This window comes from Cervus canadensis, chromosome 8 (assembly GCF_019320065.1).
Source record: "Cervus canadensis isolate Bull #8, Minnesota chromosome 8, ASM1932006v1, whole genome shotgun sequence".
In the NCBI taxonomy this organism is placed as follows: domain Eukaryota; kingdom Metazoa; phylum Chordata; class Mammalia; order Artiodactyla; family Cervidae; genus Cervus; species Cervus canadensis.
This window is the reverse complement of record NC_057393.1, coordinates 42,162,583-42,177,077: the sequence shown is the minus strand read 5'-3', so window position 1 is coordinate 42,177,077 and position 14,495 is coordinate 42,162,583. Positions and strand designations below refer to the sequence as shown.

Here is a 14,495-nt window from a genome sequence, read left to right as displayed (position 1 = left end):
CTTGGCTGTAAGATTCATACCCCTTAGGGCTATGCTAGTCTGCCATGATGAGTGGAGTCTGTGCTAGAATGAGGGGGAGGAGGAAGTCAAAAGGCAAGGTGATATAGGAGAACAAAATGTGTCACCCCCAAAGGTCTCTTTGGCATGTGGGTTATTTTGAGCTGAAAACAATCAAAGCCAAAGACTCTGGAAAAAACATTGAGCTTCCTTCTAACTGCCTAGAGAATATAGACAGAGGACCTGTTCCAGGAAGGGAGTCATTGGGAGACACAACAATAATATGAAGTAGGTCACGTAGTGACAGGGCAACCTGGCAAAGTCTGTTACACTCCTCCCTGTCCCACTGTTTCTCACAGACGCAGCAACGTTTGCATAACAAACATTTGCTTTACCATCTCCATATCAATTGCCTTCCTCTCCTTTGAAGTCCTAAACCACTGCCCTAAACATCTTCTCTTGTCTTTGGTTGAGGATGGTATTTAACATAAAGGCTTCCACCATTCTGATGTTACTCTGTTACTCACTTTTCCTGGGTCTCTCCCATGTACACACATGGTTAAATTTTATTTTCTATTAATCTCTCATGTCAATTTAATTATTAGATCAGTCAGAGGAAAACAGTAGAAGAAAATTTATGCATTTCAACAGTGGGAAATCATTTGAATTCCTTATGTCAGTTTTCATATCATGCCTGCCTCGAAGGTTTTCAAGATATTTCCAAGAACTCTTTAAAGTAGTATTTGTCAAGTACAGACATAATAGGAAAAGCTAATTTCCCCTTCCAAGTTATGCAACAGGATTATTGTAGATGAACTAAAAACGTTTCCTTTCCATGATATATAACCTCTTTGCTTTTAAAAAAGTCCTTAAATGCTGGCGGGCTTCTGTGATTCAAATGAGCATGAAAGTTACATTCTCAACTAAGATACTTGAAGGTTTCATTTAAAATACTAAGCAGAAAATATTAGCATCAACAGGAGAGAAGACCATTTATTTATTATTAGTGAGTTCCAAAGTTACTGGTATTTCTCTTATGAGGACTAAAAATAGGCTCTGGTGAAATTATACCAATAATGAGTAACATGGTGTTTAAAATTTCAAGTAAAACCATAATTAACAAGGAATTTTCTAATCAACATACATTTAAAATAATGTATTCTACTGAACCACAAAGTCTGAATAATAGAGCAGCCTTGTGCTATACAAATATTGAAGTTTCCTCCATCTGTCTTTTTTTCATACCATCCTTTAATAACTGATTTTTTTCAAAGAGGAGATTAATTATATTCTGTTTAAATTTTACTAAATGCCATATACACTAGACACATTAATTTAATATTATTGGATGTTTCTCATTTTGATTGGTTTTCTTTATTTGTAAATGTATCCACATAATTTTGATACTAGGGGGGGCCTTCCCCTCTTTTCTCCAGTTTCTCATGTACCTACCCAAGTACTGGAGAGAAAATGTTCAGAATATTTCCCCCATTTTTTTAATCTCTTTTTAACATTTTGATACACCCAGATTTCGGCCTCCTTGAAAAATAGCAAAATCAAAAATTTTTGTAAAACCTATGCTCTTTCTCAATAAAAGTCAGCTTCAGTGCTTCTGTTCCTTAATGTCCTCTGAAATTCATCTTTTCACTTTTTAACTTTTTATTTTGTTTTGAAGTATAGCCAATTAACAGTGTTGTGATAGATTCAGGTGAACAGTGAATGGACTCAGCCATACACACACATTTTTCCATTCTCCCCCAAATTCCCTTCCCATCCAGGCTGCCATATAACATGGAGCAGAATTCCCTGTGCTATACAGTAGGTCCTTGTTGGTTATCCATTTTTAAAAACAGCAGTGTGTACATGTCCACTCATCTTTTCTTTATCCTTTGACTCTACACTGGAGCTCAAAATCCAGAGCCACATTATCTATTTAATTAGGAAATGTTAAGGAACCAAAACATCATTTACAAAACTTTCCATATGACCAATAACATCAGCAGTACATTTCTGTCAATGAATGGTCTCTATGCTCTAAACGCTCTGTTGTGGGGGGAAAGCAGTGTATCTTATGGCCTTCTAACCACCTTAGGTCCAAAAGTGAAATGTTGCAGCTAATCAAGTCACCATGGCCAAATTCAAAAGACTCTAAGCCACTGGCCTCCTGAGCATCATTTTCTTTTAAATCTTAAGGAGGTGATTTTTGCTGTAATACCATCACTCTACTTCCAAAGACAATGTTTGAAGAATTGTGAAAATACCATAGAGAATATACAAAGAATGAAATTTTAATGTCCTAATTATAAGTCTAATAAATTATACTTTCAAGAGGCCACTGTGAGTGGACATTTCTTATCACTAAAGAAGGTGGAATAGTACTCTAAATGGTTATGGAATGACTTACCTAATAATATCATTTGGAAAAGAAAGATTATATCATAAAGCAGCTTAATTGTACTCTGGGTATCAGTTTATGGAGTTCACCTTATGATGTAAACACTAACCTGAGTAATTTACCACATGAAAGTAAAAGTGTTAGTTGCCCAGTCCAGTCTGACTCTGTGTAACTCTATGGGCTGTAGCCTGCCAGGAATTCTCCAGGCAAGAATACTGGAGTGAGTTGCCATGCCCTTCTCCCAGAGATCTTTCTGACCCAGGGATCTAACCCAGGCCTCACACATTGCAGGGAGATTCTCTACCATCTGACCCACCAGGGAAGACAATTTACCACAGGGACTAACACATTTTCCCAAACATTAATAACAATTGAAAATCAGTTTACAGGAGAAGCAGTGAAACTTTATTCACCGAAATTTCCTAAATTTATATACCTTAACAGTTCGTCCAGAAGAAAAATCAGAACTAATGTTTTGAAGCATTAATGTCATGGTTATAAGCTTGCCAACATTTAACTTTTCTGGAAATGATTCTGATAAGAAATTAAAAGCAATCAACAGATTTTTTCCATGAATTTTAAGCCACCAGTAACTCACTGTGTTGATCACAATAAACTGTGGAAAATTCTGAAAGAGATAGGAATACCAGATCACCTGACCTGTCTCTTGAGAAATCTGTATGCAGGTCAGGATGCAACAGTTAGAAATGGACATGGAACAACACACCAGTTCCAAATAGGAAAAGGAGTATGTCAAGGCTGTGTATTGGCACCCTGCTTATTTAACTTATATGCAGAGTACATCATGAGAAACGCTGGGCTGGAATCAAGCACAAGCTGGAATCAAGATTGCCAGGAGAAATATCAATAACCTCAGATATGCAGATGACACCACTCTTATGGCAGAAAGTGAAGAACTAAAGGGCCTCTTGATGAAAGTGAAAGGAGAGTGAAAAAGTTGACTTAAAGCTCAACATTCAGAAAACTAAGATCATGGCATCCAGTCCCATCACTTTATGGCAAATAGATGGGGAAACAGTGGAAAAAGCGGCTGACTTTATTTTTCTGGGCTCCAAAATCACTGCAGATGGTGACTGTAGCCATGAAGTTAAAAGACGCTTACTCCTTGGAAGGAAAGTTATGACCAACCTAGACAGCATATTAAAAAGCTGAGACATCACTTTGTCAACAAAGGTCCGTCTAGTCAAGTTTTTCTAATAGTCATGTATGGATGTGAGAGTTGGACTATAAAGAAAGCTGAGTGCTGAAGAATTGATGCTTTTGAACTCTTGAGAGTCCCTCAAGAGTCTCTCAAGAGAGGGTCTCTTGAGAGTCCCTTGGACTGAGAGGAGATCCAACCAGTCCATCCTAAAGGAGATTAGTCCTGGGTGTTCATTGGAAGGACTAATGTTGAAGCTGAAACTCCAATACTTTGGCCACCTGATGCAAAGAGTTGATTCATTTGAAAAGACCCTGATGGTGGGAAAGATTGAGGGCAGGAGGAGAAGGGGATGACAGAGGATGAGATGGTTGGATGACATCACTGACTCGATGGACATGGGTTTGGGTGGACTCCGGGAGTTGGTGATGGACAGAGAGGCCTGGTGTGCTGCGGTTCATGGGGTGGCAAAGAGTCAGACACGACTGAACAACTGAACTAAACTGAGCTCAACTCAATTAAGTAAAACTTCTAGGTCCTAAAAGAGAATTTCAGAATATCATGACAAACACTGGGAAAAACCTAAACCTCAAATGCTCGGAAGCTGTGCCAAGCCAACCACTAGATAAGTGGCTGAACATTATCTGTAGAAAGATATCAATGCTATCGCCACCACTTGCTATTCTACTTTCATCAGCCCTGTTAACAAAGGGCATGTATAACAGCCTCTAATTCAAACTATTCATGAAACATGAATACACAGTATTACTATTCTAGTTCGTGTTATCAAGTTGCATGGACCAAGGAGAATACGTACAATCAAGAGCAGATGGCAAAAATGGAACAGAAAAAACTGGAAGACCAAGAATAACAACAACAAAAAAGACACAAATGTTATCATACAAGTGAAAAGCTTAAAGAGAAAATGAAAACAAAATCCAGGCACCTTGACCCAAAATAAAACCTTAAAAACAGTGGTAACAGGTACCAACTATAAAGAAATGATTAAAGTTCAGAATTAAGCTTATGTGTTAAAAAGCCAAGCAATGTGGTCTAACCTCTTAAGACAGTTAAGAAGAAAAGGAAGTACAAAATGTTCTAAGTATCCTTTCTGGGTAGTGGCATTATAAATGATTTAAAAAAAAACTTATGTTTTTATAAATATGTCATTTTGATGATCAGAGAAATATTTTTAAATGTAAAAGGCATGCTAAATTAATTCAATGAAATATTAGAAAAAAAAAGTCAATAACCAAAAAAATATTCCTGCTGCTTTTATAATTAATTGCTGCTGTTTGTATCCTAAGTTTTTCTGACTGATAAACAGGAAGAATAAGTAGGAGATTCAGAGAATCTGTAAGTAAAAGATTCCATCTTTCATTTAGTATTTTCTCTTTCTATCTTTTTAAATCTAAGACTCCAAGCTTCTTATCTGTTTTTTAAAACCCCCAAACATCTAAACTCATTTCCATTTTTATTAGTCCTATAATTACAGACAAAGAGAATTAATTCTTGTTGTCTGTTTCTTCCAACTCAAGGTTGAGGCTCAGAAGATATTTAGCATTTCATAAGCTCTATTTCTAATATCTTGATAGTCTTAAAACTGCATGGATTACTGTTATGCATATAGTTTATTTCACATTAGTGAGAGTTCTTTTTCCTATTTTTTTCACCTCTCTGTTTCCTGTTCTACTCAAGTTTCATGGATAAGTTTAATTGGTTGTGTATCAGTGGCAAATTCCATTTAAATGACTACATTTCTTCCTCAAAGTATTAAATGACAATGAAAGACAAGGGATATGAACAATTTCTTGGAGTGACTATAATTTTAGGTAAACCAGAAATTGATAAATTCAATCCATAGATAAAACAGCAAGGCTTTGCCCAGTGGATAAGAAACTTGGTTAGTTGTTGAGGGATAGAGGGGGCAGGATTTTGACCATTCTTATGAGAAGTGTGGCCATCACCAGCATCTTTATCCAGAAAGAATGTGGTAACTATAGAAGAGATTAGTGTCTCCTAAGATAATAAGAGGCAAAGGAATTAGACATTAGAAGTCTTAAATTTCCAGACTGTACCTTAAGATGAAAACAATGGGTGTTATTTGATGAAATAATAGTTTTGAAAATAACTGACATTTTGAAGGAATGGCCAATAGCCATATATTCTTAATTTGTGCAAGGCCTTGATGTACTAGGTGCCTCCCTGGAGAAGGAAATGGTAACTCTCTCCAGTATTCTTGCTTGGAGAACCCCATGGACAAAGAAACCTGGAAGATTAGAGTTCATGGGGTCACAAAGAGTCAGACAGGACTTAGTGGCTGAACAACAACTAGGTGCCTACTCAGGACTGTGAAACATCCCACAAACATAAACATTTCTCATAGAAGTCCAGAGGTTTCTGCCCGGGAGTTAAGTGATAACAATAGGACTTCAAACAACATATCAATTCTCCTTACTTCTTTATAGTCCAAAATCATGCCTCTAAGCAGAAGTGTTGGAATGCGCAGCTTGTATAATCACTGTCCCCAACATTCCTACCTGTAGTTTGGTTTTGATGCTAGTGTCTTTCATATTGGTTCATTCAAAGTCTACACCTGAACCAAACTGGTTGGGTAATGGCTGTAATGGAAGTGGCAGTATCTCAAGATCTGGGATCCTTGTAGGGACTTCAGGCTCAGGAGACATGGTCCTTTGCCTTTCTTATACTTCTGGACCAGTAGATTTCAAACTGTGCTCTGGGTTCCTCACCAGTACGTCTCGGGTCTAAAAATAATGGCCCTCTCAACTGCCTACTGAATCCTTTTATGCTTTTATAGTTTTAGTTGTGATAACAACTGTAACATAACAGTGTTTATTAAATGCATTACATACTACACTAAGTCTTTCACAGGCATTCCCTTATTTAATTTTTGCCTTAGTCTTAAGGCTATCCCTTACTATTTTAAAGGTAAAAGAGCCGAGACCCAGAAACATTAAATTATTTTCCCAAAGGCACACAACTAGTAAATGCTAAAGAATCTGAATCCAATGGATTAAAGACCTAAATGTGATACCAGAAACTATAAAACTCTTAGAGGAAAACACAGGCAGAACACTCGATGACATAAAACAAAGCAAGATCTTCTATGACCCACCTCCTAAAGCAACAAAAATAAAAGCAAAAGTAAACAGGTGGGACCTGATTAAATTTAAAAGCTTTTACACAGCAAAGGAAACTATAAGGAAGGTAAAAAGACAATCCTCGGAATGGGAGAAAATAATAGCAGATGAAACAACTGACAAAGGATTAGTTTCCAAAATATACAAGCAGCTCATACAACTCAATACCAGGAAAACAAACAACCCAATCAAAACGTGGGAAAGAGACCCAAATAGACATTTCTCCAAAGAAGACATACAGATGGCTAACAAACACATGAAAACATGCTCAACATCGCTCATTATTAGAGAAATGCAAATCAATGAGATATCACCTCACACCAGTCAGAATGGCCCTCATCAAAAAGTCAACAAACAATAAATGCTGGAGAGGGTGTGGAGAAAAGGGAACACTCTTGCACTGTTGGCAGGAATGTAAATAGATACAGCCACTATGGAAGATGATATGGAGATTCCTTAAAAAACTAGGAATAAAACCACCTTATGGCCCAGCAATCCCACTCCTAGGCATATACCCTGAAGAAACCAGGGTTGAAAAAGACACGTGTATCCCATTGTTCATTGCAGCACTATTTACAATAGCTAGAACATGGAAGCAACCTAGATGTCCATCAACAGATGAACAGATAAAGAACTTGTGGTACATATACACAATGGAATATTACTCAGCCATAAAAACATTTGAGTCAGTTCTGATGAGGTAGATGAACCTACAACCTATTACACAGAGTGAAGTGACTCAGAAAGAGAAAGATAAATATCATATTCTAACATACACATATGGAATCTAGAAAAATGGTACTGAAGAATTTATTTGCAGGGCAGCAATGGAGAAGCAGACATAGAGAATAGACTTACGGACACAGGGAGAGGGTGAGATGTATGGAAAGCGTAACATGGAAACTCACATTACCGTATGTAAAATAGATAGCCAACAGGAATTTGCTGTCTGGCTCAGGAAACACAAACAGGGGCTCTGTCTCAACCTAGAGGGGTGGGATGGGGAGGAGGATGGGAGGGAGGTTCAAAAGGGAGGGGATATATGTATACCTATGGCTGATTAATGTTGAGGTTTGACAGAAAACAACAAAGTTCTGTAAAGCAATTATCCTTCAATTAAAACAAACAAACAAAAAAAAGAGTCTGAATCCAGGCAGTATGATTACAGATCCTAACCTCTGAACTCTCCTCTAATTTTGGCTCAAGTCAATGTCTGTCTCCTCCACAAAGCCTGTCAATGCCAGCTCACAGGGAGTTCTCCACCCCACAAAATTCCTCCGTTTTCTTAACCTCTTGTTTGCCAGAACAGTTTATAATCTCTCTCTCTCTATGCTGTCTAAGTAGATTATGAATATCTTAATTGCTCTCCAGGTGTTTAGCAGTGACTCATGATATCTGGCTGGAGTCTAAGAAATCCTTGATGAATGATGCTACAGATGAAGCTGGATCTTTATCTGTCAACTGCCAGAAACAAAGGTTGACATGATGTAGTTCATTCAGTGTCTTAGTGGGGACTGTCAAGATAGAGGTATAGTTCAGCAATCCTGCTGTGTGACCTTAAGTAAGTTTCTTAAGCCTTACCTGTACAATGGTGTTATACCTGCAATGGCGCTATGCCACTCTGTGGGGCCGGACCACTGTGAAGGTTAGAGATATTGCTGATAGCCAAGTGTAAGGACATAAAGAATTACCACTACTTAGAAACTCAAAATAAACTTGGATTCAACTGGAGCAGTGGTTTTCAACTGTGTTACCTGAGTAGAACTTAAAAATGCTATCCAAATACTTAATCCAGAAAGAGGAGTAAGAAGGGATGAAAATTAAGTGGATGCAGGGTCATGGACGGGGCTCCCAGAGGCTGCTCCGTAACTACAAAAACCTGTTCTCATAGATTTCATATGCAAACTCACTCCATGAAGTTTATTTTGCAAGTAAATAATTCAAATATGAAGTTAGTTTTAACAACACTGTTTGATCCCACTCAGAAAACTTCAGACAACAATGTTTTCAAGTCAATAAAAAGTTGCTTTGTTAGACACAAGAGGACTTACGAGGGTATGAAGTGTGTATTATTAGTAACACAGAATGCCCTTTGGAGAAGACAAGCAGCAAAGAACACGGTGCAGAAGACAATGCTCAGCTTCCTAAGCCATAGAATTTCTTGACCCTTGCCTCCCTGCCTTTCTGAGACGTGGACACTGCCTAACTACTGCCACATTCACAGTGAAAACTCAGCTCTCAATACCCTGCAGAAATCAGCTTGCTCACTTCCTTACCTACATCCTTCAGCACCCCAGGCCTTGGATCTGTACATGTCTCAATTCCAAGCAACTCCTCATTTCTTTCTCATGGATTGTGATCCATGGATGTTTCTTTATCTTCTAATAATCAGACCCTAAGAGATATGCAATCCATCTTGGACTTCCTGGGCTCTCTTCATGAATGAAATCAATGATCACCTACACCAACTCTACAGAACCTTTTCCACAATTGGTCCAATGGACTGGATTTAACTATCAGTGAAAAACATTCCCCTTATTCAGACATCACTCACTCAAGTGGTTCTATTAAATACATCCATACACATTTGTTTTTTCATTTAATCCAAACTACAGTCATGAGCATGAAAAACAACAAAATCAAATAAAACTTTCTCTTTGTTCTGTTTTCCTACCAATATGCTAGCCATCAAAGCCAATAAATCTAAAAGTTATTCTTGTTAGCAACGTGGCCCAGCAGCCCATGATTTTGTAAATTTTTTCCTTCCCTCTCAACCTGTTCTTTTAATGTACCTCTCACTATTCTTCAAAAGAATATGTTAATAATCTGCACAATGTTGATACTCTTCTGCTAATGCTGTGTTTTACTGAAAAATAGAAAAGTAACTTTTCCTAAATATCTCTGCTAGACAGCAACAAAAGAAGGGAAAAACCTACAATGACAGCAAGAATAAAACTGACTACTTAATATGGTGTTCAAAATTTTCTTTTAAATACTTGCTCATAAACAATTTGATGCATGGAGACTATGCTATGTTTAGGTTGATACAATTAAGGACCCCTAAGGTTTTTCCAGTGGTCATGTATGGATGTAACAGTTGGACTGTGAAGAAAGCTGAGCACCGAAAAATTGATGCTTTTGAACTATGGTGTTGGAGAAGACTCTTGAGAGTCCCTTGGACTGCAAGGAGATCCAACCAGTCCATCCATCCCAAAGGAGATAAGTCCTGGGTGTTCATTGGAAGGACTGATGCTGAAGCTGAAACTCCAATACCTTGGCCACCTCATGCGAAGAATCGACTCATTGGAAAAGACCCTGATGACGGGAGGGATTGGGGGCAGGAGGAGAAGGGGACGACAGAGGATGAGATGGCTGGATGGCATCACTGACTCGATGGGCTTGAGTTTGGGTAAACTCCGGGAGTTTGTGATGGACAGGGAGGCCTGGTGTGCTGCGATTCATGGCGTCGCAGAGTCGGACATGACTGAGCAACTGAACTGAACTGAACTGAGCTGAACTGAAGGTCCAGATCAGTGGTCCTCAACTTTAGATCCATAAGAATCACCCAGAGGGCTTGTTTTACATAGATAGTGTGTCCTACTCAAAAATTTCTGAATCAATGGATGGAGAATGCCAGAGATTTTGCAAGTACCTAAATGATGTTGATGGTTGCCATTGCAGGGACACTTTGATAAACATTGTACTAAACATCTGAAGTTCCCTAATCAAGAGTCCACATTTTATGTATAGAGTAGTAGGCAAATTGCAGGCTTGATTCAGGAGTCTACACGCCTGCAAGGTGGAAAGGAGGGTGCCTATAGCAAAAGTTCTCCAAAGAGTGCTACATAAATTTGTCAGAGGGTTTGTGAATGAACTAGCATTAATGGACTCCATGATCTTTTCACCATTTTCTCATCTGGAAAATCAGAAACAGCCTGTCTCATCTATTACATTAGGCTATTTTGAGGAGGACATTAAAGAATGACTGAATGACAGGATGGGAATTATAAAGTATAGACATCATGATTACTTAGAAATTTATCCAGGCAGCAAAGGACATCCTATAGGCACAGTAAGCATCTCAGATTCACCAATGAATTGCTGAGATCATGTTTCTTCTAGGCAGAGGAAATTAAAGGGAAAAACGAAGGCAAGCACCTTTGACATGACTCAATATTTTTCCTTGCAACGGGTTTGTAATGTACAAAAATATTTTTAAAAATTTCTTTTCTTGTTCACGCTCAATTGTTTTGAATTGCTCTGTATTCATAATTCCTACTTTAAAGAAATTCATTGACTATTAGGTTTATAGGAAAAATATATAACTACTTAGTGATGTCTCAAATACTGAATAAAATTTCATTCCATGAAACACTTATTAAGTATTTCAATGAACTGCATAAATTAGATCCTTCACTTGGTTTTGATTGCTCATTATGCGTCTCTAAGATTTTAAGCTTATGATTCTTTCTTTAGTATGTCACACAATTCATTCTTTTGTTAACAAATGTACTTAATGTGAGTCCATGTGTTACAATTTGAAAATTAAAAAAATAAAACAATTGTGACTTATGAATTGTAATTACTGTGTAACCTTCTGTGAAAATAGAGTCCTAAGGCCAATAGGAATAATCCTATGGATGTACTTGTGCTTTAAAGAAATGTGAACTGCAGACCAAATTTTAAACTTTGTGACAGCTACATCACATCAAAGTTCTGTCAAATTCCTGGCCCTCCCTCTGAAACTAGCTCTGGGTCTCAGTTGCTTCAGTAATCAAATGGGGCTAACACATACCATTACCCATCCCCAAATCTCTGGGTCTAGTATGATGTTAATTGCACTTGTTATCCATCTTTACTACTGAACATTCATTGGGAATCCATCTCAATGTAGGAATGATTTAAAGAACAATTACAGAATATATAATATTGATCTTAGTATTTTACTTTTTATTCTTTCAATAGTTGAGTAAATACTAAAATTACCTCTGATCAAATTATGGAATGAATGAATGAATGAAGCTTTAATATGTCTAAAACTGACACAAACTTTGCACTGTGTGGAAGCTTTTTTATGATGCAGGTCTTTGTGGGAAAATTACCAATTCTGCAGAATTATAGAAACTGCTAAAAAAAAAAAATCAGCCTTCCTTGCCCATTGTATAGGATTTACTATTAAATTACCCATGATTCTTAAAAAATAATAATACCCCAGTTACAGCCTGACTATTCGCTCCATATATAGGAAACAAAGTATTCAATGATTGACTAATTAAAGGACGGAACAAAAGAGTAATTTATCTAACTTTAGAAGGAATTTGGGGCTTCCCAGGTGGTACTAGTGGTAAGGAACCTGCCTGCCAATGCAGAAGACATGAGAGAGACATGGGTTTGGTCCCTAGGTCAGGAAGATGCCCTGGAGGATGGCATGGCAACCCACTCCAGTATTCTTGCCTGGAGAATCTCATGGACAGAGGAGCCCGGCAGGTTATTGTCCACAGAGTCGCAAAGAATCAGACATGACTGAAGCGACTTAGCATGCACCCATGCCAGAAGGAATTAAGTACTAGTGCCTTCCTTAGACTGTGAGAGGGTTTTGTTTTTATCCCAAGAAGCACTGCTAACATATGCCTACTTGACAGGCCTAGTCAATACTAGATTTAGATCTTTTCTGGAAATGGTTAAGTATAAATCATAAATCAATTCTAATCATAAAAGTCACCATCAAAAGAAACTAGAAAAATAGCTTCAGGCTGTAAAAGAAAAAGATTATAGCTTAATAACTGTTAATGAATGTACAGAATAGCTTTTGCAGGTCTATTTGTTTATGCTCATCTGTTATATCATCATTGGTACCTTGTGAATTGCTTTCCTTATTAAAGAAATGTATTTCTTAGGGATTATTGGATTTATGTTACTAATTTTTACAGCATTCTTTTTTTACCCCCTTTATTTTTATTAGTTGGAGGCTAATTACTTTACAATATTGTAGTGGTTTTTGCCATACATTGACATGAATCAGCCATGGTACAGCATTCTTTAATAGACCAATGTGATAGAAAATTATACTAAGAAGAAGATTATCGAATTAAGTCATTAAACAAAGGTACCTGCTTCTTCAAGACGATGCCATAATCACCTGCTTGTTTCATTGTCCAATGTGATAGAAAATTATACTAAGAAAAAGATAATCGAAATAAGTCATTAAACAAAGGTACCTGCTCCTTCAAGACGATGCCATAATCATCTGCTTGTTTCATTGTCCAGGATGGAGACAATAAAGACAACTTCTGGGAAGTTACTGAGCTATTCTTTCTGCAATCAGGGTCATATTTCTAGTCTTTATCATCTAAGCTGTTGTTGTGTCCTCCTTCAGGGTGCTTGGTATAAAGCATTCATTGGACTGGGAGAAAGGAAAGCATGCATCTTTTTAATCTGCCTCTTGAAGATAAAACGGAGACTGTCTCATTAACACAGTTATCTCCTCTGCCTTTGCACTGGCGCACAAGGAGCATGACAGTATGTGGTTGCTCCCGGTCATTAAAACCCCAGGTAATAACTGCGCACACGCCAACTGCTTGTACTGGCAGACAATGTTGGTTCACTTTTACAACATGAAAACCGTTATCATAAAAATGGCACTTTATGGAACACTATAATAACATTTCCTAAAAGCTATGTAATTGCTTACTTCTTGATATAGTCATCTTAAGAAACCGTCAAGGTTTACAGCCACTCCAAGAGCTTCAGCTAAGATTCCTTTATATCAGTAATAAAACTGGTATCCATTCCTTGCATTTCTTTACCAATAAAAAGCACCATATGTTGACCTGAGAGGTATAGGCATTACCTTTAAAGTACATAGAGTTATTTGAGCAAGAAATTATAGTCAAATTCCTTTTATTTTTTTTCCCAATTCATCTTTTTAGGGTTTTGACAGTTGGCAGATTTCCTTAAGTCAGGCTGAATAATGCAGTGTTTGAAACAGAGCTGCAAGGGAAAACACAACCATTTTACTGCACACACTCAAATCTACTTTAAAAACAAAAATAAACAGAAAATCTAAACCTTTCAACTTGTTCTTAAAAACACCTTTGACACAGTGAAATATCTTAATTGCTCAGCTTCCCCCTTTTACAAATATCTCAGGAAGGTTTAAGTATGGAAAGTTGAAAGTATTCACATTAAATTGGATGTTATTCGTTATTCAAGTCCCAATTTGTCAGATTTCTTGTAAGGATATGTAAGGTTCTTTTGTGTTAGGACTGTAGTACTGAGGAATTTTAAAATACTTGTATAAATAATCTAAGAAGAAAGAATTATTCAGATATTTTGCCCAAGTCCATTCATAAATGAGTTTCTACACCCACCAAAGCCATTTTGCAAGTAACTTGTATATGGTAATCACCCGACTCCGGTACCAAGATGTTTTCCTACAAAGAGAGAACTTTTAGTCTTGGATTTTTATTGGAGTCTCTTTGAATGAATTATATGAATAATATACTGGCTAAGGTTTGGGGCACTTTCAGTGGAGCACTCAAAGTAAGAGGACTAAGCTTCAATTCAGCACCTTTAGGCAAAAATACCAATTCATGTACAACTAAAGTTGGAGCAAAGAGCATGTGGTTCAAACCTCAAAAAATGCCTGTATAGTTGTGAGAACTGGCTGTGAGAAGCCCAGGTAAAAATAAGGCATGTTTTACGCAAATGTACAAACAGGGTATGTACCACTTAACCTCTCTCTCAGTGTACACTAAGTGCCTTTTCCATCTTATGCTTCCAG

General features: G+C 37.4%; 1 protein-coding gene across 9 annotated transcripts in view; it reads right to left on the bottom strand.

Moving 5' to 3' along the window:
• Positions 1-14,495, bottom strand: part of LOC122446204 (cGMP-dependent protein kinase 1-like) — an 849,064-nt gene that overhangs the window by 347,710 nt on the left and 486,859 nt on the right. For 5 of the 9 annotated variants that reach the window (XR_006270817.1, XR_006270818.1, XR_006270819.1 and 2 more), the window contains exon 4: positions 12,823-13,702. The exons of 3 other annotated variants lie outside the window; for them this stretch is intronic. The gene's annotated coding sequence lies outside the window, so the exon portion shown is untranslated. The remainder of the gene's footprint in view (positions 1-12,822; positions 13,703-14,495) is intronic. One more of the 9 variants, XR_006270816.1, reaches the window with a different exon arrangement.